At 38.8% G+C, this 27,326-nt stretch overlaps 1 protein-coding gene across 4 annotated transcripts in view; it reads right to left on the bottom strand.

Annotated features, from left to right (window-relative positions):
• ANO3 (anoctamin 3) overlaps positions 1–27,326 on the bottom strand; it is a 457,212-nt gene that overhangs the window by 299,057 nt on the left and 130,829 nt on the right. Inside the window, exons 1-2 of one of the 4 annotated variants that reach the window (XM_059874528.1) lie at positions 24,458–24,510; positions 13,320–13,377 (exon numbers count right to left, since the gene is read on the bottom strand). The exons of the other annotated variants lie outside the window; for them this stretch is intronic. The gene's annotated coding sequence lies outside the window, so the exon portion shown is untranslated. Of the gene's footprint in view, positions 1–13,319; positions 13,378–24,457; positions 24,511–27,326 lie in introns of those variants that run through there. 4 annotated transcript variants of the gene reach the window in all.

Below are 27,326 nucleotides of genomic sequence, written 5' to 3'. Positions count from 1 at the left end.
AACAACAGAACAAGGCAGGTTAGACCTGCTAAAATCCAGACTATATGTTCAGAGAAGCATTTAGGAATAACATTCCTGATGGATTCATGTGACTAAAAGAAAGCAATGGAGGAAAATCAGCACCTCCATCTTCTCTGAATTCCACCTAAGTTTTTTATCACAAGTATTTTCAAGAGACAACACAAAATGATTTGCTGAAGAAGACAACATCAAGAGAAGGCAGATGTATGGGACAAAGTAGCTGGTGATGGGTTAAACCACAGTTTGTATGACCTTGCTGAAAAACAAGTTACTTCTTCAAGCTGCTTATAGAATACAGTCCAGGTTCACTGCTCTATCACTCACGCAGCTCCACCATCTGCTCTTGCCAATTCTCTGTCTTGTTTCCAAGGCTTTCCTTTATAAACTGCTTTGATCCTACAGTGGATTTCTTCCTCAAGCCTGGAAGATAGGCTTTGCTGCTGCTGTTTCCTCTGCATGGAATGCTCATTCTAAAATCCTATCTGACTCATAAGTATTTTCACTCCCTACCCATTCTTCAAGGCCCCAGAACAATACCATCTTCAGGATGATGGCTTCCTTTATCCATACCCATCCACTATAAAGCCAGTTAGATGTGAATTTAACCTCCTATAATTCCTAGAGGATATGACTAACATCTTTTCAAAGCATATGTTTCTACCATGCATTATACGTATAAGCTTTTTTTATTATATTTTTTGTGTGCGTATTTGCCTTAGTCATGTCTGACTCTTTGCAACCCTTTGGACTGTGGTCCACCAGCCTCCTCTGTCCATGAGCTTTTTCAGGCAAGAATACTGGAATGGGTTGCCATTTTTAATTAGAGGATAATTACTTTACAATATTGTGATGGTTTTTGCCATGCATCAACATGAATCAGCATTAAGCTGTTTAAAGTAGGCATATACTTTTCTTCTAGTTCAGAAGAAATACTTTAGGGAAGACTTTGTACTTACCCATCTTTTTTTTAATTTCTTACATTGCCTAAAAGGTAGCCTGGCATGTAAAAGCGGATCAAATATACATCTGCTGAGTCAAATGCTTCCTCTGATACCCAACTGTTTTCTAGTATTTGTCAGAAGAGTCTAGCAACAAGATATTCGAATCTAAGTCTTTAATTGCCTTTTAAGACTTGAACGCAAGACTATGGATTTGCCTTCCTTTGTAATTTTATTTATTCCAGGCAAATAATTTCAGACAGACTGTTTTTGTGATGAAAACCCAAGAATGCAATAATTATTGATGTATTTTCTATGCCTGCTCATCTTTGTAAGTTCTTAAACTGACGCTCTGGTTGTATCAACTACTCAACTACATTTTACTGAGTTCCTATGCTCTTGAGCATAGCTGATGCTCAGCTGGTGTTCTGGATGTGGTGGAACTGATTCTGGGTGTGACTAGAATCTCTTCTGACAGTTTGATGCCCCTACCTGACTTGGGTAGGCCTGTGCTGTTGTTGGTTGTTAGGTGCTTGCCAATAGGAAGGTAGAAATGGAGGAAGATTTTGTAGTTACCAAATTACTTTTCAAAGGTAATATATGCTTAACCTCTGAGAAGCTGGAGTGGCTGGGTGTAAACAAACTGTGGTCTCTATTTGAACATAACCAACTCTGTTGGGCAAGGAATATGTCTGCTGGCTTTTCATTTGTCCAAAGATATTAACAACATAATACTAAAAAATCCATTAAAAATATAGTGTGCATAAATGCTTATTTACTGGAAAAATGTTTGATATATGTTTTATTAATAAGAACAAACTGCAAAATTATATGGCAATATGAGATCTGCCTTTGCAAAATATCACATATACATATCTATGACAGAACTAAAATTAGAGCTAAGTCTGCATGGAGGAAATACCAGTGAACTAAATATTTTTATTTTACTTTCTAATATTTTAAACTTGAAAGTGAAAAGTGAAAGTGAAGTCGCTCAGTCGTGTCTGACTCTTTGCGACCCGGCGGACTGTAGCCCACCAGGTTCCTCCAATTTTAAACTTACTCTCCATCTATTCCTAGAGCAATTTTACATTCTGGGTTGCTTTTTGTTGCAGTGTAATTATTAATAGCCTCAAACTTTAAAAAGTGCTCTGTCTTGGACAGCAAATTATATAGTCACTTTAGCCATCAAAAATGTATTGCTTATGTTAGAAAAATAAATGTAAATAAAATAAAATATGAAAAAAAAGAAAAATAAATGTAAAAAAGAAATGCATAATGATAACAAATATTTTAAAATAATCTTGATATAAAATACCATTATGCCATTTTAATCCAGTAATAGTACAGATTTGAAACTGAAAAACAAACTCAGCAATTAGGCATGGAGACCCCTTTTTTAACCTAGCAGAAAAATGTGGAAGGCGGGCATTGCTTTGGGAGTCTAGAGCCTACCTAATTACCCTGGCCTATAAATTGGCATGCTAACCTTGTGAAAATCATCTTGCCTTCTTGGCCCAAAATGTCTCATCTATAATAAGACTGACGGATTAGGTACTCCCTAAGGTCTGTTCTGTTCCTCATATTCCAGGCTTCTTATGTGCTGGAAGAGAATTTCATGTGCTCTGACTTCAGATATGTAATGCATATGGCTGGTTTCACTAGGGTCCTTCCTCTTTTCCCTCTGAAGGAAAATAGTAGAAATAGCACAGAAAATCCTCACGGATATAAATCTACAAATAGAAGCTTTGTGCAACCTGAACTTGAGTGGGATCTGAAATTAAACATTGTAATGTGATGAAGAGACATAGATTTTGCCAAAATAAAAGTTATAGGATGAAAAATTATTGAAATATTTAATGAGATACCATTAAATATGCTCTAAAAATGAATATTGCTACTTGAAACCGTTTACATATCAGTAATAAATCTGCCAATTATAGCCTTTGTATTCATTAAATCTAAAGAATCTATTTAGCATCACAGAATAGTTGATCACATTATATTACCTTGAAAATAATCAATAAATCACATTTTATATGAAAGAAAGGTCTTCTTCCCTTCCTATAATTTCTATAAGTAAGAGGAGAAAGCTACATATTACTTTTCCTTACATTAAACAAGTATATACTGGAATCTATGTACCAAATTCTGTAGGGATGTATAATTTTAGTTTTTGCAAGCTTTATAGGAGAAGAAACAGTACATCTTTGTAATTACTTTAAGAATTGTTAGCAAATGGTTATATAAGCCTTATACATTTGAAGTTTCAAGTCTTCCAAGTTTGTGGTGTTTTATCATAAAATGATGGTCAAACATTTGGGAAAAAAAAATATGTCACATTTTACACAATAAAAAAAGAATGTGCGTGTTTCCTTTCAGGAAGGTTTGTTTGCCGATGCTAGTAACTATATTTTCCAGCCCCCAAATTAGGTTTTGTCACCTTGGAATCATTAAAATATTGAGAAACAAAAACAGGAAATAGACTGACATCAGACTTTCTAATCTGCAATGATGCAAGCTGGAGTAGTTCCTTCAGATTGATGAATAAATGACTTCAAACCAGAATCACATACCTAGACAGGATATAATGTATTCTCAAGTATAGGGAGACATTTAAGGATTTGCAGTAAATTGAGTGATATATTTAACTTACATACTTTGATTAAACCCTTAAGGAAAGAGAGAAAAAAAGAGAGATAAATCAGAAAAGAAACCTCTAGATAAAAGAAGAATAAAATAATATAGTAGTAGTATCATGCTTATATATTTATTGAATTACATTCAAGTTAATAATAATGCATTTTCTAGGGATACTTAATATAAGAGCTATTAAACGATATTTTAAAGAAGAGAAACACTATAAAACAAATTCCACTTAGTTATCAATTCTTTCAACAAACCCAGGTAGTTGAGAGTGGGAAAGTAAAAATGTTATAGAAGTCTAATGAGGGAAGGGAGAATGAATCAGGAAAAGTGAAAACAATCTTAATACCTTGTTTTATTGAGAAGAGGATAAAACAAAAAGCAAACAGAGGGGCTTTCCTGATGGTCCAGTGGTTAAGAATCTGCCTAGCAATGCAAGGGACACAAGTTCAATCCCTCGTCCGGGGAGATTCCCACATAGTACAGAGCAACTAAGTCCATGAGCCACAACTACAAAGTAAACACAGAATGATCTAAGTGATTTTTCACAATCAATGAACATTTAACAGAAGTTTATAAGAGCATATATTATCTTTGTATTTTGTGAACAAACTGTAACATCACCTTTTGTGTCAACCTCACTAAGCTGCAACTAAGTTTTCCAGACTTGTCTTCCTTCTGTGGTTCCAGGTTAAAGCTAATCAAGAGAGAAATTAGTGCATGACTAGGAAGCTGGGAGAGAAGGCAATGGCAACCCACTCCAGTACTGTTGCCCAGAAAATCCCAAGGATGGAGGAGCCTGGTAGGCTGAAGTCCATGGGGTCACTAAGAGTCGGACAAGACTTCACTTTCACTTTCACTTTCCACTTTCATGCATTGGAGATCAGATCAGATCAGTCGCTCAGTCGTGTCCGACTCTTTGCAACCCCATGAATCGCAGCAAGCCAGGCCTCCCTGTCCATCACCAACTCCCGGAGTTCACTCAGACTCACGTCCATCGAGTCGGTGATGCCATCCAGCCATCTCATTCTCTGTCGTCCCCTTCTCCTCTTGCCCCCAATCCCTCCCAGCATCAGAGTCTTTTCCAATAAAGTCAACTCTTCACATGAGGTGGCCAAAGTACTGGAGTTTCAGCTTTAGCATCATTCCTTCCAAAGAAATCCCAGAGCTGATCTCTTTTAGAATGGACTGGTTGGATCTCCTTGCAGTCCAAGGGACTCTCAACAGTCTTCTCCAACACCACAGTTCAAAAGCATCAATTCTTCGGCACTCAGCCTTCTTCACAATCCAACTCTCACATCCATACATGACCACAGGAAAAACCATAGCCTTGATTAGACGAAACTTTGTTGGCAAAGTAATGTCTCTGCTTTTGAATATGCTATCTTGGTTGGTCATAACTTTCCTTCCAAGGAGTAAGCGTCTTTTAATTTCATGGCTGCAATCACCATCTGTAGTGATTTTGGAGCCCAGAAAAATAAAGTCTGACACTGTTTCCACTGTTTCCCCGTCTATTTCCCATGAAGTGATAGGACCAGATGCCATGATCTTCGTTTTCTGAATGTTGAGCTTTAAGCCAACTTTTTCACTCTCCACTTTCACTTTCTTCAAGAGGCTTTTTAGTTCCTCTTCACTTTCTGCCATAAGGGTGGTGTCATCTGCATATCTGAGGTTATTGATATTTCTCCCGGCAATCTTGATTCCAGCTTGTATTTCTTCAAGTCCAGTGTTTCTCATGATGTACTCTGCATATAAGTTAAATAAATAGGGTGACAATATACAGTCTTGACGAACTCCTTTTCCTATTTGGAACCAGTCTGCTGTTCCATGTCCAGTTCTAACTGTTGCTTCCTGACCTGCATACAAATTTCTCAAGAGGTCAGGTGGTCTGGTATTTCCATCTCTTTCAGAATTTTCCGCAGTTTACTGTGATCCACACAGTCAAAGGCTTTGGCATAGTCAATAAAGCAGAAATAGATGTTTTTCTGGAATTCTCTTGCTTTTTCCATGATCCAGCGGATGTTGGCAATTTGATCTCTGGTTCCTCTGCCTTTTCTAAAACCAGCTTGCACATCAGGAAGTTCACGGTTCACATATTGCTGAAGCCTGGTTTGGAGAATTTTGAGCACTACTTTACTAGTCTGTGAGACGAGTGCAATTGTGCAGTAGTTTGAGCATTCTTTGGCATTGCCTTTCTTTGGGATTGGAATGAAAACTGACCTTTTCCAGTCCTGTGGCCACTGCTGAGTCTTCCAAATTTGTTGGCATATTGAGTGCAGCACTTTCACAGCATCATCTTTCAGGATTTGGAATAGCTCAACTGGAATTCCATCACCTCCACTAGCTTTGTTTGTAGTTCTTGTATTTCTTTACAAGATGCTTTCTAAGGCCCACTTGACTTCACATTCCAGGATGTCTGGCTCTAGGTCAGTGATCACACCATCGTGATTATCTGGGTCGCGAAGATCTTTTTTGTACAGTTCTTCTGTGTATTCTTGCCATCTCTTCTTAATATCTTCTGCTTCTGTTAGGTCCATATCATTTCTGTCCTTTATCGAGCCCATCTTTGCATGAAATTTTCCCTTGGTATCTCTGATTTTCTTGAAGAGATCTCTAGTCTTTCCCATTCTGTCGTTTTCCTCTATTTCTTTGCATTGATCACTGAAGAAGGCTTTCTTATCTCTACTTGCTATTCTTTGGAACTCTGCATTCAGATGCTTATATCTTTCCTTTTTCTCCTCTGCTTTTCATTTCTCTTCTTTTCACAGCTATTTGTAAGGCCTCCCCAGACAGCCATTTTGCTTTTTTGCATTTCTTTTCCATGGGGATGGTCTTGATCCCTGTCTCCTGTACAATGTCACGAACCTCATTCCATAGCTCATCAGGCACTCTATCTATCAGATCTAGGCCCTTAAATCTATTTCTCGCTTCCACTGTATAATCATAAGGGATTTGATTTAGGTCATACCTGAATGGTCTAGTGGTTTTTCCTACTTTCTTCAATTTCAGTCTGAATTTGGCAATAAGGAGTTCATGATCTGAGCCACAGTCAGCTCCTGGTCTTGTTTTTGCTGACTGTATAGAGCTTCTCCATCTTTGGCTGCAAAGAATATAATCAATCTGATTTCGGTGTTGACCATCTGGTGATGTCCACGTATAGAGTCTTCTCTTGTGTTGTTGGAAGAGGGTGTTTGTTATGACCAGTGCATTTTCTTGGCAAAACTCTATTAGTCTTTGCCCTGCTTCATTCCATATTCCAAGACCAAATTTGCCTGTTACTCCAGTTGTTTCTTGACTTCCTACCTTTGCATTCCAGTCCCCTATAATGAAAAGGACATCTTTTTTGGGTGTTAGTTCTAAAAGGTCTTGTAGGTCTTCACAGAACCGTTCAACTTCAGCTTCTTCAGCATTACTGGTTGGGGCATAGACTTGGATTACTGTGATATTGAATGGTTTGCCTTGGAAACGAACAGAGATCATTCTGTCATTTTTGAGATTGCATCCAGGCACTGCATTTCGGACTCTTTTGTTGACCATGATGGCCACACCATTTCTTCTGAGGGATTCCTGCCCGCAGTAGTAGATATAATGGTCATCTGAGTTAAATTCACACATTCCAGTCCATTTCAGTTCGCTGATCCCTAGAATGTCGACATTCACTCTTGCCATCTCTTGTTTGACCACTTCCAATTTGCCTTGATTCATGGACCTGACATTCCAGGTTCCTATGCAATATTGCTCTTTACAGCATTGGACCTTGCTTCTATCACCAGTCACATCCACAGCTGGGTATTCTTTTTGCTTTGGCTCCATCCCTTCATTCTTTCTGGAGTTATGTCTCCACTGATCTCCAGCAGCATATTGGGCACCTACTGACCTGGGGAGTTTCTCTTTCAGAATCCTATCATTTTGCCTTTTCATACTGTTCATGGGGTTAGCATTGGAGAAGGAAATGGCAACCCACTCCAGTGTTCTTGTCTGGAGAATCCCATGGACGGAGAAGCCTGGTAGGCTGCAGTCCATGGGGTCACACAGAGTCGGACACGACTGAAGCGACTTAGTAGTAGGAAAGCTGGAGGAAAGCAGCAGCCACTGCACTTGGAATGTCGTTATGTATACAAGCAATGAAAGAATGACACAGAAGTGCACTCAGCCCTTGTTGTTGTTGGCAGCGTGTCCAGCTCTTTTTTTATCTTCCTACAGAAAAGCAATGCCACCAGCAGGTACTGAAGCAACAGCTGTTCCATGGGCTGCTCCAGCAGTGCGCCACATCGTCCCACTCCATGTTCCCTGATTGTCGGCCATACCAGTGCCACAGAAGAGCTGGTTAGTGGCTTTTATAGGGTCACCCAACATCCCCTTTTGGACCACTTTTTTCCTTAAAGTCTCCTATTGTTGATTAAATTCAAATTTCTAAAATAAATCCCTATTCCATGATATTTAAAGTATTTCTCATTCTGCTTCCCTGATTAAACCTAGACTGACAAATTTAAAAGAGAGAGAGGAAAAGAGAGAAACAAAAAAGAAAAGAAAAGGAAAATGTAGAGTATTTACAGACTGAATTCTCATATCATAATCTAAAAAGTCATAAAAAATTTAAAATGGGAAATACATTTTCTACAGCAGTCAAGGAAATATAAGTTAAAATAACTAGGTATATTTTTAAGCTCTGCACATTAACAAAAATGGAAAGGAGCCATGATACCTATTTTTACAGGGGATGTTGAGAAAAGCTTTCTTTCATATATTGCTTTGGAATTGTGATGTATGAGAGCCTATTTTAACCAATAATCCACCTCCTCAAAGTATATCCCATACAAACACAGAAGCCATAAAGAATGACCTAAATGTCAGAATCTTTATTGCATCACTGATCTTGGTAAAAAAACAGTGGAAACAAAACTCAGACTTAGGAACATGTTAAATTATAATTTATTGTACCATGAAATCTGATTGTTAGAATATGTGTGTGTTATTAAAATACACACAAAACTACATACCAGGCTATTAATAAGGGTGTGGGCAGGTTAACACGGCTGTATAAGAGAAAGGAAGAGAAGGAATCCCAAAAGGGGGAAAAGAAAAAATGACCATATATTCAAAGGCAAGTATATAACCATATTTATGCATTTATGTAAAGTTATATATATGTACGGCTAAAACAAAATTAAGCATTAAAAAAATTCTCAAAAGCTGGCCCAACTTAGTTTTTCCACCAGATTTCTCTTGATTCCCCAGCACAGGCTCTCAGTTTGGGTCAGAATATATTCCTTGATCTGCCTCACAAAAACAACCAAAAATACTTCTGTTTCTCTCATGGAAATGTTCTCCACCTGCTATTCATCACTCAAGTTCTCCATGGCACAATTGATTTGCCACCTCTTCCTTGAATATACCAGCCCACATGGAGTCTCTTCTGAACTTCTTTATCCTTACAAAATAATCTGGCACTTAATTATATAGAATCATGAGTTGTTCTGATTCTTTTATGCCAGTTAGTCTTGTCTCCCCAGCTATTAGTCCTATTCTATGAGTCTATTTCCCTTAACATATGCATCATCAAATTGTACCTTTAAGTGTAGTAATTGTCATGTATAGTGTAATGCTTGATCTTGGGTTTCCAAATAGGGAGACAGCTAGGAAAGTACGTAGCCTTGACCTCAAAAGATCTTAGTTAAAATCTGTGCTCTGTTACTTCCTAAGGGATGTACCTGAGTACATTTTTCTCTTAGCCTTATTTCCATTATCTGTAAAATAGTTTCCTCAAGCTCAATATAAAATTTTAAACAGCCTGGGTTATGGAAAGAACTCTGATTTCAGAGTCAGCTAACCTGGTTTTGAGTCTAGACACTACAACTGTTTTATTTCATATAGTGCTAAGTAGCTTCAGTCGTGTCCAGCTCTTTGCAACCCCATGGACTGTAGCCCGCTAGGCTCCTCTGTGTATGGGATTCTCCAGTTTAGAATACAGAAGCAGGTTGCCATTCCCTCTTCCAGGGGATCTTTCTGACCCAGGGATCAAACCTGGATCTCCTACATTGCAGGTGGATTCTTTATCACTGAGCCACCTGAGAAGCCCCATCTCCTATAGTACCCAACAATTATTATTAACTTGTGTCTCTACATTCAAGTGATTTTGGTTTGTCAATAGCTATGATATGCATTAAGTAGCACTGACGTCACCACATAATTTTACTAACTTGCATAATTTTAAGTATGAAAAAGGAACTATTAATTTGTTACCCTGGGTGGGAAAGCAAGTATAAACAGGGACTGTCCCTGGGAAACTATTAGAATCTATGGTGACCCCCATCTAGAGCAAATAATCTAGTAATAGATACCTTATTCATGAGCAGCAGGAGATAATTTTATTCTCAATTCACCCTTCCTATTCTCAATCCTGGGCTTCCCTGGTGGCTTGGTACTGGTGGTGGTTTAGTTGCTAAGTCATGTCTGACACTTGTGACCCCATGGACTGTAGCCTGCCAGGCCCCTTTGTCCATGGGATTCTCCAGGCAAAAATACTGAAGTAGGTTGCCATTTCCTTCTCCAGGGGACCTTCCCCAACCAGGAATCAACCCTGGGTCTCCTGCTTTGCAGGCAGATTCTTTACTAACTGAGTTATGAGGGAAGCCCCTCCTTGGTGGCTTAGTGGTAAAGAATCTGCCTACAGTGTAGGACACAAGATTTCGATCCCCGGTTTGGGAAGATGCCCTAGAGAAAGAAATGGCAACCCATTCCAGTATTCTTCCCTGGGGAAAATCCATGGACAGAGGAGCCTGTGGGGTGGGGGGGGAGGGGGGCTACAGTTCACAAGAGTTGGACACATCTTAGTGACTAAAACAGCACCACCACTGCTGTCAATCCTGCCCCTAGTGGAAAGGAGAGGTCTTTAGTCAAACAGAATAAAGAGACAGACTATGCTGTCATAACTCATTAGCCACTTGATAAAAGGCAGTCAATATTAACAAGCCTTCATTTTCTTTATGTTGTCCCTCAAAAACTTCTGAAGTATAGAAAGCAGAAGTTTCGGGTTGATAGACAAAGGATAAATCTGAACTTGAAAGTGAAAGTGAAGTCCCTCAGTCGTGTCCGACTCTCTGCGACCCCATGGACTGTAGCCTATCAGGCTCCTCCGTCCATGGGATTTTCCAGGCAAGAGTGCTGGAGTGGAAATCTGAACTTAGGGTCATTTTATTAGGCTTACACAGTATTTTTTTTCAAGGATTAGAAAGTATTGCCAATATTCTAAATTGAAATATTTAGACAAATACCCTCATTAGCAACTTCTCTTGAAAAATTGGGGACATGCATTAAAACTGAAACTTCATGTCACTTGTCAGGGGTCAAGTGGAACTGAACTGTCGGTGCCTCCTCTCCCATCTCTCTTCAATTCATCACACTTCTCCTAAAGAGGTTTCGTTTCATTCATCATTCCCTTTGTCATATTATGATCTGCCTGCCTAACTCACTCACAGGTCCTGCAAAGACCCTGAAAGATTGTAGATGCTTTTTTGAGCTTCATGTAAACCTCCTTCAAGTAGCTTGCAGCAAAGGTTTTCAGACTGATGCTGAAAACAAGGAGAGCACAGTCTTACGAAAGCTAAGGAGATTTAAAAAGGGAAGACGGGTACAGACTAGACAAAACAGTGGACTCTGCCCAACTAAAGTGGGTCTTTGTGACTGAGCTATGAAATAATATATAAAAATGTAGGAAATAATATACAGTTACTAAATATTTATGGACTGACAGATGACTAGATGGATTACTCACCATCTGAATATCATCAGTAAGTGTGATTATCTACAGTTGTTTTTTTTTTAAATAACATACTTACAGACCTGCCTAGAATTTCTAAAAAAGGACAGAAAAATTACATGCAAAATAAAAACAACAATGTTTATTTAACTTATTAAACTGTTGGGATCCAACTCAGTAATAAGTAAATGTGACTTTAAAATATAATAACTATAAAATGTTATAAGGCTTGATGAGGAGGAGGAGGAGTCATTTGTATTTATAGAGCATGCTTTTTGGTTTGGGAGGTTATCTGAATATCTAAATAAAGTTTATATTTCTTGCTTCTGTATTCATTTTATTCATTGATCACCTCTTGTTGAAAATGGACAAAAGTCATTACTAATATGACTTGGGTCAGTTTGTTACTTATTTTATTTATCCCCTGTACTCCCTGTTCCATGCATATTGCCATTCAAAAAAGGAAAGAACCAAGATTTCTGAGCACCAGATGGGTCTGACGCAAGGGCCCTGGACAATCCAAGCTTTGAAGAGTGGAACCATCAATATACAGAAGACAAAGAAAGAAAAAAAGGAAAAAGAAAGATGGCCAACTTTCCATTCTCCTTTATCATACCAAGAGACCACTCACATTTCTGCATGGCATTCCTGAAAATCCACTTGTGGCAAAAGGAATTTTGTGTGCTGCCCCACTTACAATATTAGCAACATTAGTAAGAAATGTAACAACTAATATTTAATGAGACCTTAGTATGCAAAACGGGAGAAGGCAATGGCAACCCACTCCAGTACTCCTGCCTGGCAAATCCCATGGATGGGGAGCCTGGTAGGCTGCAGTCCATGGGGTCGCTAGGAGTCGGACTTGACTGAGCGACTTCACTTTCACTTTTCACTTTCATGCACTGGAGAAGGAAATGGCAACCCACTCCAGTGTTCTTGCCTGGAGAATCCCAGGGACAGGAGAGCCTGGCGGGCTTCCTTCTATGGGGTCGCACAGAGTCGGACACGACTGAAGTGACTTAGCAGTAGCAGTAGTATGCAAAACACTTATCTCAATGTTCATACTAGCCATATAAGACCAAAATATTATCTCAAACTTATACATGAGGAAATTGAGGAGCAAAAGGATTAAGCAAACACTAAACATCATGCAGCTAGGAAAATGCATAATCAAAATCTGAACACAGATAATCTGATTCCACAGGCCATGCAGTCAGCTTCCATGCCATGTAGTTGCTTTTCGTGCTTAGTCACTCAGTTGTGTCCCACTCTTTGCAACCCTACGGATTGTAGCCTGTCAGGCTCCTCTGTCTATGGGATTTCACAGGCAAGAATACTGGAAAGAAAGAAAGTGAAGTCGCTCAGTCGTGTCCAATTCTTTGCAACCCCATAGACTGTAGCCTACCAGGCTCCTCCATCCATGGGATTCTCCAGGCAAGAATACTGGAGTGGGTTGCCATTTCCTTCTCTAGGGGATCTTCCCCACCCAGGGATCAAATTGGTGTTTCTGCTGTCTTCTGCATTGCAGGTCATTCTTTACCCTCTGACCTATTAGGGAAGCCCAGTTGCTTTTTACTACAAACATTTATATATTTTTCTCCTGCTGACTTTTTTTGTGTTTAGAAAAGAACCTTGGCAGTCATTCTCCCTGTTTCTTTCTTATATATCCCCTTCTTATTATATAATGAAGTTTTTATAATAATATTTAATTTCATATGAAAATATAAAATGTTTTGTTTTAATGTGGTAATAAAAGAACTTACCTTTATATAGCATTTTATAAATTATTTTATAATTCAGTAATTCTTCCAGTGCTCAGAAAATTCAAATTAGTAAAGTATATATTAACACCATCATTTTCTTAATAAAAAATAGGAAACTCAAAGAAAATTTGAGTTGCCAAAGTCACACTGTTTTTATACACCCCATTCTGACTCAATCTTGGTTTTTCTTACCTTTTATATAATGTTCTTTTCAGTCTCTCTTCCTGTACTTTCTCACCTAGCTCAATACCTGTTGCAAAAAGAACCATTACAATGCTATGATAAATGAATGAGTGAACACAAGTCCTAATAAAAGATCACTCCAATACATATATTCTTGTACAGACCTGCTAGCTTTCTTATTCACAGGATAGAAATGCTGGGTGCTAAGACTGGGTTTTTCTAGGCTGTTATTTAAGGGAAAATGGTAAGTAGGAACTACAATTTCTGGTTTGTTACAATGAAGATTAAATTACATTCTCCCTCAAAGAATTTGCAATTAATTTAAAACAGATTTTTTTTTTTTTAAGAAAATGGAATAAGCTGTATTCCTTTGATATTTAAGCATCTACCACGTCCAGGAGAATAAGAATGGCATTAAAAGAAAAAGGAAATTTTGAACATACTAAGGGGAAAGCAGAGACATTACTTTGCCAACAAAGGTCCATCTAGTCAAGGCTATGGTTTTTCCTGTGGTCATGTATGGATGTGAGAGTTGGACTGTGAAGAAGGCTGAGCGCTGAAGAATTGATGCTTTTGAACTGTGGTGTTGGAGAAGACTCTTGAGAGTCCCTCGGACTGCAAGGAGATCCAACCAGTCCATTCTGAAGGAGATCAGCCCTGGGATTTCTTTGGAAGGAATGATGCTAAAGCTGAAACTCCAGTACTTTGGCCACCTCATGGGAAGAGTTGACTCATTGGAAGAGACTCTGATGCTGGGAGGAATTGGGGGCAGGAGGAGAAGGGGATGACAGGATGAGATGCCTGGATGGCATCACGGACTCGATGGATGTGAGTCTGACTGAACTCCGGGAGTTGGTGATGGACAGGGAGGCCTGGCGTGCTGCGATTCATGGAGTCACAAAGAGTCGAACACGACTGAGCGACTTAACTGAACTGAACTGAAGGGGAAAATCTAGACCAACATCCCGTAAGAATCATAAGAATCTCCACACAGTTAGTAATCTGGCTTTAATTAAGACAGGAAGACCTACAAGTCCTTAGTGCGGCAGGCAATTAGTGCCCTACCTCACATTAGGGATGTGTATACAGTATGCATGGGCTTGGCTAATTACTATTTTCAGAAAGACACATATAACAAAAGGAGAGACTGCTGTCTAAGGAGCTCAAATTGATGCTGCAGTTCACTCCAGGGAAATATAGTACTGCATAAACTTCCAGTTTTACATTTTAAAGATGGATTACTGTGTAGTTCATTTCATTTCATCAGCAAACTTTTTGATAAAAGTGCCTACCATTTATCAGGCACTGTTCTAGGCACTAAAGATAGTGATCAAAATAGAAAAACTAAACAAAGCAAAACTTCCTTCTCCCATGCCAGGTACAATATAATGGAAGAAAATAACTCATAATGTATATATATAAAAAAAAAAAAAACTATAGCATGTCAGATACACGCTGTGGAGAAAAATAAGTGCAATGGAGTCGGGGCAAGGCATGCACATGATGGCCAGGGAAGGATTACTCAGGGTCCCACTGAAAAAGTGATGTTTGATCAAAGCTCTGAAGGAGGTGAGGCAGGAAGCCATACACATATTTGGAGAAATGTAGTGTTCCAGACAGAAGCCACCACAAATACAACAATCCAGAGGTAAGGAGACCTACAAGGAGGCCCTGTGCTCTATAGGGTGAGAAGTGGAATATTTCCTGCCATATCAGAGAACAAAGGATATCACAGTCATCACAATTGCAGCCATCAGCCAAGGGTAAGCTGGTAAGCCCTGAGAGAACTTATCTTCCCATACATGGAAAAGTGCTATATTCCTTGACCTGAAATATCTGGTTTCTTTAACTGACAATCTTTTGACATTAGGATTATCTACCCTTTGTTGCAAAACTTCTATATATCCTAGCTCCTCCCATCGCCTCCTCAGAGCAGTTTCTCAGAGCCATCTGAAACGCTGTCTCCTGGGCTGCAGTCCTCATCTTGCCCCAAGTAAAACCTAATTTGCAACTCTCACATGGTGTAAATTTTTTTCAACAGGGGAATTAGTAGGAGATAAAATCATAGGGCTGGTAACTGGTGTTGCAGGTCACTTTAAGTAAGGTCTGTATGACACAGGAAGCCTTTAGGGGGTTTTCTGGAAGAGGAGTGACCTTATCTGACTAAAGTTGTAAAATCTGTTGTAGCTGTTCTGTCAAGAAGAGAGTGTGTGAGGGGTAGCAGAATAGAGTAAAGGCTATAGAGGCCACTGGTTGGGAAGGACAGTTATCCAGTGGGAAAGGTGGTGGTACTTTTGACCAGAGTGGAAACAGTGAAGATGATAAGCAGCAGTTGAATTAGGCATGCATTCTGAAGATAGAGTCACAGAGAAATTAACTAATCCTATGTGGAGGACTGTGAGAAAAGTATCATGGAGACTATAAGGAGTTTGGTCTGAGTAACCGGAAGGATGGAATTGTAACAAAATCTACTGATTAAACCAAACGAGAGCAACATAAAATCTATCTACCTTGCCAGAAAAATTTTAGTTATATAACACAATATTATTAACTATACCATTGATCGTCAGAACTTAATCATCTTGCATAACAGGTGACTAGCACCTTTGACCAGCACCTTTGCATGCTCCCTTTCCCCTAGCCCCTAGTAATCAACATTCCACTTATCATGTAAGAATTAATTAATTAATTAATAGGTCAAGTGATAGTCACTCAGTCATGTCTGTCTCTTTACAATCCCATGGACTGCAGCCCACCAGACTTCTCTGTCCGTGGAATTCTCTACGCAAGAATACTCTACGCAAGAGTGGGTAGCCATTCCCCGCTCCAGGGGATCATCCCGACCCAGGGATTGAACCTGGGTTCCCACATTGCAGGCAGATTTTTTACCATCTGAGCCACTGGGGACCCCTTAATTAATAGGGCCAGGGAATAATTTTGGAGGTGGTGGATATGTTAATGGCACTGATTGCAGTGACGATTTCAAAAGTGTATACTTATCTCCAAATTCATCATGTTGTTAGCATTAAGCAGAACATTTTGTATGTCAATCATATGTCAATAAAGTGACTTAACACAAAACAAAACGGATTTCCTTGGTGGTCCACTGGCTAAAACTCCACTCTCCCAGTGCAGGTGGCCGGGGTTCGATCCCTGGTGAGGGGAATAGATCCCACATGACACAGCCAAGAGTTCCCATGCCACAACTAAAGATTCCACGTGCCACAACTAAGAGCCGGTGCAGTCAAATAAATAACTTAAAAACAAAGCGTAAAATGTCAAATATGACAATACTTGCTTCTTATCCCCAAGAAAAAACAAGCTAGTAAATGCCCTGAATTTACACTAAGAAATATACAAAAATAGGTATAATGTACAGAGGATTGTTTCCGTTAGGCATCAGGGAGGAAGAAAGAGGTCTTCTTTCTCTGATAAGTCAGGCTTGTGGCCGTGTGGTCCTAGAGCAGGAAAATGTTGAAAGCCTAAACCTTGCCAACAAGGAGACAGGTTTAGCATCTGGATGCCAATTTCTTCATTATAAATGAAAATTCTTTGATACAAAAACCCTACCTGAAATTTTCATAGAATAGGATAGGAAGAACATGCCATTTAATACCACAGGTGGATCTAAATCAGAAAAGTATAATTATTCACTTTTTATAAAAATAAGAACATCTATAGAATTGTAGAATTAAAACAAAATAAACTTAGAGTTTCCTAGTAAGTTAATCTTATCCTCTCCCATAATTTATTTGTCTATACACAGGATTTTGATGATTTATCATGTAAGATATGTCTGAAGACTAACACTTCTTCCCAAAATGCATCTAATTTTGATTTCCACAGTTGATGGAAATTTTGTTACTGATTTTTAGGATCACACCACTATCCGTGAATGTTCAAGAGCTCTGTCTCTTCAAAAGACAGACCTGGTTTTGTGTCCAAGTTCATGACTCTGCGAGGGCAAAAGGAGCTAGATCACAAAATGTGACTTCACATGTTTAATCCTCATTTACCTAATCTGTAATTGATAGTACTCTTGGTCTCACAGAGTTGCTGGGAGCAATCAACAATCCCACACAAAGGATTTATACACAGTACTTGGCACACAGAATAACTCAAATACCAGTTCCTTCTAACATTCTTATTGCCATTAATGTTATATAAGAGCTTGTTTTTACTCATATGAGTTTTCATTGATTCACAATTTTTTCTTGTTAATTACTTCACCATTCACCCATCAGAGAATTATGCATGAGCTGATCATGTACCCTGTGACTCTCTATGTTACTATGCCTTTAAAAATCCTTCCCTGAAATCCTTCAGGGAGTTGGAGTCTTTTGAACTTTAGCTGCCCATAGTCCTTGCCAAGCACCTGCAGTAAATACTGCACTCTCCTTCAACAAACCCTGTTATCAGTAGATTGGCTTTACTGGATAAAACTCAATAAGATGCACGATAATTAGTCATATGAATGTGATCCTACAAATTCGTGTTAAATTTTCACACCCCACAGACTCTGGAGTTTCTCCTCCATATACTGAAGAAAAAAGGTGGGAGCACCTGCAACCAACTTCAAAACTTACCTTCATTGTATTTGCCTTTTGGCAACCCACACACTCTTTTCAAGCCCACGATGAGAAGAGCACAACTTTTGCAAGGAGGAACAAAGAACCAAAAATTGCTTAGAAACTCAATAGACCAGAAAAAGAGTAGAAAATTATCATGAAAAAAAGAGCTTTTCGTGTTGACTACAGTTGCTATAAAACTACTATCTGGTATAGGTCAAATTAGTTATGAAAAAGTGTGTAGGAAGATACAACTTTCAGTAAATTGCATTAAAAACTAAGCAAGTAGGTAGCTTCTATTCGCTGTTATACAAGCTGATTGAGCTGTCATCTATGAAGAACTTAGAATGGCTAGATTTCCCAATTACATTTGCCCCAGGTAAGTAACACATTCTTCTAATACCCTGTCCACCCAACCTCAAAAGCTGCATCTTTTCCTTTGCTCAGTCCCTACTCCTCTTGTTACCATGCCTAATCACCAGAATTCCCTGACACAACCTCTACTTCTTTGCTTCTGGGATTCTGCTCAATCTGTTCTCTGTGCTTAAAATGACTTGTCTACCCACCAAGTTAAAGAAAAGTCTATTCTTTTTACAAGACTCAATACTAAAGCTACTTTCAAAGGCAATTTTCTGACACCTCCATTTAGAAATAATTATTTCTTTTAAATAAGCACTTCTACAGAAATGTTTCCAAGCCTCAAAAGATACCTAATAAGATGTAACGAATAGTACATTCTCATCACACTAGCTATGTGACTTTGGAGAGATTAAGATTTCTGATCTCATTTTTTTTTCTTCTGCTAAATAGAATAATAACCTTGGAATCTTGTAAAAAAAATAGTTTTGTTCATGTTAATTAGCATTCATATGTTAGTTCCTGGCATAAGTCCTAGTTCATATAAGTATTCAGTAAGTGGTAGCAATTAACAGTTTCTTATGCTTGTAAGTGGAGAAGCCAATGGCAACCCACTCCAGTACTGTTGCCTGGCAAATCCCATGGACGGAGGAGCCTGGTAGGCTGCAGTCCATGGGGTCGCTAGGAGTCGGACTTGACTGAGCGACTTCACTTTCACTTTTCACTTTCATGCATTGGAGAAGGAAATGGCAACCCACTCCAGTGTTCTTGCCTGGAGAATCCCAGGGACGGTGGAGCCTGGTGGGCTGCCGTCTATGGGGTCGCACAGAGTCAGACACGACTGAAACAACTTAGCAGCAGCAGCATGCTTCTAATTACAGTAATACCTTTATCTGTGTGCTCCCTCATTGGAAAATTTTCTCCTGGAAGGTAGACACCAAACCTTTTACTTCATTTCTCTATCCATATCCCCATCCCAATCTAACAATATTTGTCACAGTGCCTTGTACTAGCAAGCTTTTTTCCCCCAATAAAAGCTTCCTAGCTTATTCAATTAATATATTATATAGGTGTGATGTTGTGATTTATAATAAGAAATATATAGATGGTCTTCATCCCCATTTTTGGCATAGAGCTCCTAAAACCCTTTGGGTTTCCCAAGTGGGGTTGGGGGGCGGTGCTTAAAGGTGTCCTTTATTATGTTAATTAGGTGTTTAATGGAAAGCACCTATGGACAGTCAAACATGTGATTAGAAGGCTGAAACTGCAGGCCTGATATCCTGACATCTGCTAGAGATGGAATTCAGTCTCCAATGGCCCAGAGCTGTGTAATGAAGCCTCCACTGAAAACCCAAAAGGACAGGTTTCTGAGAGCTTCTGGGTTGGTGAACACATGGAAATTTGGTGAGAGTGGCACACCTGGAGAGGCACAGACGCTCTGTGTCCCTTCCCACACACCTTGCTCTATGCGTGTCTTCTATCTGGCTATTCCTGAGTTATAATCTTTTCTAATAAACCAGTGATCTAGTAAGGAAAATGTTTTCCAGACTTCTGTAAGCCTATCTAAAAAAACTGATCAAACCCTAGGAAGGAGAAGCTCATGGGAAACTCTGATTTATAGCCAGTTTGTCAAAAGTGTAGGTAACAACTTTGGCTTTTTTTTTAATTAATTATTTTATTTTAATTGAAGGCTAATTACAATATTATAGTGGTTCTTGCCATACATTGACATAAATCAGCCATGGGTTGTGTCCCCCATCTTGAACCTCCCTCCCACCTCCCTCCCCATCCCATCCCTCAGGGTCATCCCAGTGTACCCTGAGCGCCCTGTCTCATGCATTGAACCTGGACCACCTTGGCTTTTGACAAGCATGTGAACTGAGAGGGAGAGGGGAAGCAGTCTTGCAGGACTGAGTTTGTAACCATGAAATTTGATTATATTTCTGGATAAACAATGTCAAAATTCAGTTGATTTGTAGGATATCTAGCTGGTGTCCCAGGAATTGCTTGCTGGAATGGGAAACCTCCCCCATCACTCACATTGGAATTAGTATCAGAACCTAGTCTGTGTGTGTGTGTGTGTGTGTGTGTGTGTGTGTGTGTTAGTAGCTCAGTCGTGTCCGACTCTTTGTGACCCAATGGACAGTAGCCTGCCAGACTTCTCTGTCCATAGAATTCTCCAGGCAAGAATACTGGAATGGATTGCCATTCCCTTCTCCAGAAGAACTTCCCAACCCAGGGGTCAAACCTTGGTCTCCTACATTACAGGCATATTCTTTACCATTTGAGCTACAGGGAAGTCCTACCTATTTAGCAGGTGACCCCACATTTTAATGGCTCATCTGAATAAAATTGGTCTTATACAGTTACCAAAATAGAATAACTATCCTGTAATTTATCTATTATTTTGATTCTGAAGTGTGAGTACTTTTATAAGCATCTGAGGTTGAGAAATTTAATGATCACCAGACAAACATGTAATAAAATAGAGTCTATTTTATAATAGTAGAGATTGATTTATAATAGTAAAGTATAGCTTACATATATTGTATTAAACGTCTTTAAATATCAGTTTAACAATTATAAACTGAAAGAGACTTAGGGTCTATCTAATCCAACCCTACTTATTTCATAAATGAGCAAATCAAGACACAGTGCATGTTTTGTAAAGGGTTTTTAGGAGACATGCAGATTCAAAGTCACAGAAGAGACTTAAACCTAGGTTTATTCATTATTCTTTCTTACCCAGCCCTTAAAAGTCTTTATAGAAGAGTATTTAGATTTCCCGATTGTTTTATCAATATGATAAAACATTAAACATTATTTTAGGGAGACAAAGAGTTTTTTTGTTTAGGATGGTCATAATAAGTTTGAACTGAATATCTTCAGGTACTAATAGGATTTAAGCTGACCTTCACCCCACTCCAGTACTCTTGCTTGGAAAGTCCCATGAACGGAGGAGCCTGTTAGGCTGCAGTCCATGGGGTCGCTAAGAGTCGGACACAACTGAGCGACTTCACTTTCACTTTTCACTTTTATGCATTGGAGAAGGAAATAGCAGCCCACTCCAGTGTTCTTGCCTGGAGAATCCCAGGGACGGGGGAGCCTGGTGGGCTGCCGTCTGTGGGGTCGCACAGAGTCGGACACGACTGAAGTGACTTAGCATAGCATCAAAAAAAAGACTTGGATAGACTAAGGAGATCATAAAGTTACTTCAAGCATGAGAAATAACGAGAGAAGTGTGGAAGCAGGACAAAGGCTTACTGAGAGATAAGGAGAAGAATATGGGGTTGGAGAAGCACATTTACAGAACCCCAGCCCCCAAAATGCAGGAAATGACATAATTATAAGGGATCTGAGAAACATGTAGTCCAATTCAATCACATGATAGTCAAAAAAACTGAAACGTCTTTTCCACTTTGGTAACTACATCTGAAGGAACTGAGTCTGGCTCAATTTCAGGCACGTTATCTTCGGCTTGAGCGTGAGACAGTTTAGTACCTGTGTTCACAAACTGAGAGGCGGGTAGGAGTAGGAGACACAGATTGAGATGCTACACACATAAAAGTGAGAGCTGAACTTATACAAGGAAAAAGTTCTTAGAAGAGAAGGGGAAAAAAAAACAGGAAGAAAAAACATAGAAGGCCAAGACAGAGTCCTAGCCAATACTAACATCTGGTTGGCAGAAAGAAAGGGAATCAGTGAGAAAGTGGAGGGCCTCAAGTGGAGTATTTGGAAAAAAAAATATCACAGTATTTTTAGTTCCATCTTGGGAGAACTCCATATCCTAAAAGTCACTGGGGAGGTCGTCCACTGTGTATATGCCCATCAATTTCAAAATGCTAGGTTCTGTTTTAGTATGTACGTCTGGCCAAATGTTTCAAATCTTGCATGAAAAACAATTCTAGGAAGTTCAGCAAAGGATTGAGAACAAAGAGAATTATATCAGACTAGTTCATCCTCAGAAATGCATTAGTGAATTGAAATATTTTATTAAAATTTTTATTTCTAAGTAAAAGTCTCTCCAGACTACTTGTTAAATATTAGTTATCAAACTTGCTTTAGCTCTGAAACCCCTCTTTTATCAGCATTTATAAGACACAAATGAGGCCTACTGTCTGACTCAGTGGAAAGGCTACACTAGTCTGGTAAAATTGCCTAAAATTAATTGACAGATCTGGACCGCAATATCATTGGAGGAGCTACATATAATCTTGAAAGAGATGGTAGAAGGAAGGACAATTGGTTAAAAAGTTTAAATTAAAAAGCTTGCAACCATTCACTTATTCATTGACTGATGCTGTCTACATCAGAATGAATCATATATTGATACCATCAATGCTGAAACACAACTTATGACTGTTTTTCATGATTACAAAGGTGTTTGTGTGAATTTTTATTCAATTTTCAAAGAACTAATGAATCAGTTCAGAATGAAAGTAAGTCATGACCAACTAAACAGATAACCTTAGGAAGTTCATTTTTCCTTAATTTCTGTCTCTGTAAAATGAGGGGATAAACTGGATAAACTGAAATCACTTCTCTCTTTAAAAATAATTATGTAGTTTTTAATCAAAGCCCCTGAAACTTAACTTTTCATAAAGTTGTAATATAGATATGGATGTAGATATGATGCTTTTGAACTGTGATATTGGATAAGACTCCTGAGAGTCCCTTGGACTGCAAGGAGATCCAACCAGTCCATTCTGAAGATCAGCCCTGGGTGTTCTTTGGAGGGAATGATGCTAAAGCTGAAGCTCCAGTACTTTGGCCACCTCATGTGAAGAGTTGACTCATTGGAAAAGATTCCGATGCTGGGAGGGATTGGGGCAGGAGGAAAAGGGATGAGATGGCTGGATGGCATCACCGACTAGATGGACATGAGTTTGAGTGAACTCCGGGAGTTGGTGATGGACAGGGAGGCCTGACGTGCTGCGATTCATGGAGTTGCAAAGAGTCGGACACGACTGAGCGGCTGAACTGAACTGATGGGGTACATAGTATGTTATAGGTAAAGCATTAAATTTCAACATTAGATTGAAATGAAAAAGATTTTCTTTAAAAAAAAAAAAGTACATTTGTGGGAGACAAATATAGATATGTGCCATGTGGAAAGTTAGTACAAAACTTTATGAAACATAGGGAGGTAAAAGTTCTACTCCTTAACCTCTTCTGTATGAAGGAGCCTTTATCCTCACTCCTCCAAGTATCAGGGTAAGATCCAGTTCACAGATAAAGAATCATGTGAGACAGATACCATATGATAACTGGCAGACTGGCTGGATCTTGGCAGGTGCCTTCACGGCCTCTGCCCAGTACCTAAGCTTAGCAGGGTTGAATCACCAGTTTCTCCCCCTCCTTGCAATTAGTGGCATTAATCACTCTCTACCACTTTTAACCATGAATATTCTTTTAACAAATATAGGTTTATCTATATTATGAAACTTAGAAATGAGATGAGAAGCCAAAGGTCTCCATCAATCTCACTCAGAGCTGCCTTCTTTGCCTTTGAGACTACATCAATGAGGGGAAAAATAAAGCAGTCTCTGGTCTAAGGCATGGGTCTCCAACCTCCAGGATCTAACGGCCTGATAATCTGAAGTAGAGCTGATGTAATAATAGTAGAAATAAATTACACAATAAATGTAATGTGCTTAAATCATCCCCAAACTATCCCCCTCCACATGGACCATGGATAAACTGCCTTCCATGAAACCGGTCCCTGGTGCCAAAAAGGTTGGGGACCGCTGGTCTAGGGTATATATAAGGGTCTTGGCAAACTAAAGGGCATCTCTTGCCTGAACCTTTCATCACACACACAAACACACGTAGCCTAACATCGTATGTTTATAAAATTAGGGAATCATAAGAGACACTAGATCCTCTAACGGTTTTAAATCATGATTCTTGGAGAACTTGAGTTCTGTGCAGCTGTCTGAAAGAAACCTGAGAAGGGTTTCTTTCTGCGCCATCATATCTCTGATTCAAAATTTTTTTTTAAAGTCATTTTCATTTCTCACACAACCAGAATGCTGCTACTTTAAAAATACTTTAACCACTGATCAAGCTCACCTTATTCAATTAATATGTTAAAAAAATGAGTGACCCAAAGTTTGGTACTTAACCAATGTTACAAATCTATGGCAGAAATAGGACAAGAATTCAGGTACCTAGACTTTAACTCCAAATGGAAATGAGAAAGTTAATGAAAGTGGTAATCACCTGTGATTCTGGATTTCCCATGAGGTTGCTATAGCTTATGATACTTGCATTATGAAGAGACAATTAAGAACTTAAAGAGGTAACTAGGCAACAGTAATGCCATTTTCCTAAAAATAATATGAGGGATATTATGCAGGGATAGTTTACTTTTGCTTCAGCTGAGCTGTTGCATATGTAGGAGAAGAGAGGTTGAGCATCTGCTGGGAATTAGCCTAGACCTTTTTTCTACACACCTGTTCTGTAGAAGAATATTGATAATGAAAGTGCCTACTAGCTTGTCCTATGTAACTAACAAAATCCAAGCCTGTAATATTCCCTGCCCATATCATTACAAAAGGCAGATTCTGGTCTGTGAGATGGCACTAAAGAAAACAAATAAGGTAAAGTTTGATGAAATTCTGTGGGTAGAGTTGTATGGAATCGTAAGCCCTCTGGGCCAGTCCCTCTCACTGGGCTTTAGTTTCCCCATCTGTAATGAGGGGAATGGAACTGATCTCTAAATAAATTTCAATTCTTATGTGTCAGTTATGTTGACTGGGGTATAGTGTTCTTTGTATTTTATTTTTTGTTTTAAAATCATATTCAATGCCTAGAGGGAAAAAGACAAAAGAAAGAAAAATATTAGCAACTGTTTTAGAAACATGGTATCAAAGCCTTTGTATTGCTATGTTTAAAAATACTATCTCAGATAGAGCTGAGATGAATGTTATTAAAAATATTCTTTTGACTAGAATAGAGGAGACACAATTTATTTTTAAATACAATTTGTGTGTGTATGTGTGCATGTTCATATCACACCAACTCCAGGCATAGACTGGACAGTTTAAAACACAACTGGAGTTAAAAATGTGTCAACCTGTAGGCTGATCGCCCTAAAGTTTGTAACAGTAGCCTCAAACGGGTCCTTAGTGCTGACCAGCAGTCAAAATATATTTTCACTCTTCTAGAAGACTATTTCGTATTTTATTCCTTCACTTTAAATTCTGTCTTCCAACACCTTCTCCCCAGTGCTCACTCTCAGCTGATGGTTTTGCTTCCTGTTCCCTGAGAAGACTGAAGAAAACTTCCACAGCTCCCATCCACCCCCTGGCATCTGTACCCATGTATTCTGACGTGCTGCCTGATACTCAAGACAAACTAACTGCATTCCCACCAAAGCCTATCTCCTTTACTTATGCAATAGTTTCCATTACTGTCACCTACTTCAGACCAATAACTTTCCCATGCTCTCCTTACTGAGTCAAAGCCAGCCTCTCTCCACACCCCACCTCACCCCTAGTTGATAACTCCCATCGCCGTACAAGCATACTCTTTTAATCCCTAAAAATTTGGGGGAGGGGAAGCAACCTCTTGATGCCTGTTTTCCTGGTGGTTTTTTCCATATTTAATTGTTTCCTTTCATTGCAAAATTCCACAAAAGTAGGGTTGGTAGTTATTGTTTCTAACTCTTCTTGAATCTTCCACAATAGGTTTTGTTGTTGTTGCTTGCTGTTCCATACCTCCACTAAGACTATCAGAGTCACCAATGGCTCTTCAATGCCAAAGTCAGTAGTCAATTCCTAGTCTTCATCTTATTTGGTCTATCAAGGACTTTTGACACAATTGCTTGCAACTTCCTCCTCAATACACTTTCCTCACTCGGCCTCCAGTGCACAACACTTCCGTGGCTCTTCTCCAACTTCACTAGACGCTCCTTCTCAGTCCTCCCATCTCTTGACCTGTCTACTTTGGAAAGCCCAATGACTCAATCTTTGGATTCTTCTCTTTTATCTTTATCACCTTCCCTTGGTGACCTCATAATTCCTCATGGTTTTAAACCTTATCCACATCTGATACCACTAGATCAGATCTCCAGGCCAGATATTTCTCCCTAACTCCAGGCATTTATATTACATATCTGTCTTCTTTATATTTCCACTTGGTCTAAAAGAATCATGTTCAAACTGAACCAATATTCTCAAATGAACCTTCTGACATTTGCTAACAGATCAAATTCCCTCACCATTTTCCCATATCAGATGATGGGGAAATCTTGGAGACCAAAATCTTGACCCCTTTTTATCATTACCCACATTCAGTCCACTTTCAAAATATATCCAGAATCTAACTATGGCTTCTCAGATCTCCACAGCTGGCAAGGCTTCTAATTGGTCTCTCTACTATTGCAGTGACTGAGCATGGGGGTAGGTTTGGAATTGAGAGTGAGCAGATATGAGGAAGATGAGTTCTTTTCCTAAAACCCTTCATTCAATGAAATCCCATTTCACTCAGTAAAATATCAAATTTTTATAATTAAAAATGACAACAAGTCCTGAAATAATCTTGCTTGGTATTGCAGATACAAAAACACATCTGTTTTAGAAAACGCTCTTTCCATATTCCTCTGTAAATGCATCTTTAAGAATTCAAAGCACATCACTGCACACATGCTTACAGAGCTTACTCATGACTAATACAGCACTCAGTTATCTTTATAATGATAAGGACATTTATAATTTAATTATGCTGTTTATTATGTCTCTCTGCTTTCAGTACCCTACATTCTTTTAAAAATGCTGCTGTCATTTCAGCTTTTTTCAATCCTAATAATTCTTTTGATTTCCTGTTCTATTACTAGTTTCTCAATTCACTTTCCTTTCTAATTTCAATTTTTGCACATCAAATTATGTAAGTGTTTTATAAACCTATTACCTTACTCTTGGTAATAAAATACTAATAGTCTTTATTTTTATTGTTGTCAATTATAAATATGAACTTTTTAAAGAAAAATATTTTGAATTCATAACAAGAAGGAGCTAAGTACTCCTTTTCATTGTTTCCTGTGTTTGTTAATACTATATGAATTATAAAATTACATATACAGAAGTCC

The sequence above is a fragment of the Bos taurus genome, chromosome 15, assembly GCF_002263795.3.
Source record: "Bos taurus isolate L1 Dominette 01449 registration number 42190680 breed Hereford chromosome 15, ARS-UCD2.0, whole genome shotgun sequence".
NCBI lineage: Eukaryota > Metazoa > Chordata > Mammalia > Artiodactyla > Bovidae > Bos > Bos taurus.
This window is presented reverse-complemented; position numbering and strand designations above follow the sequence as displayed.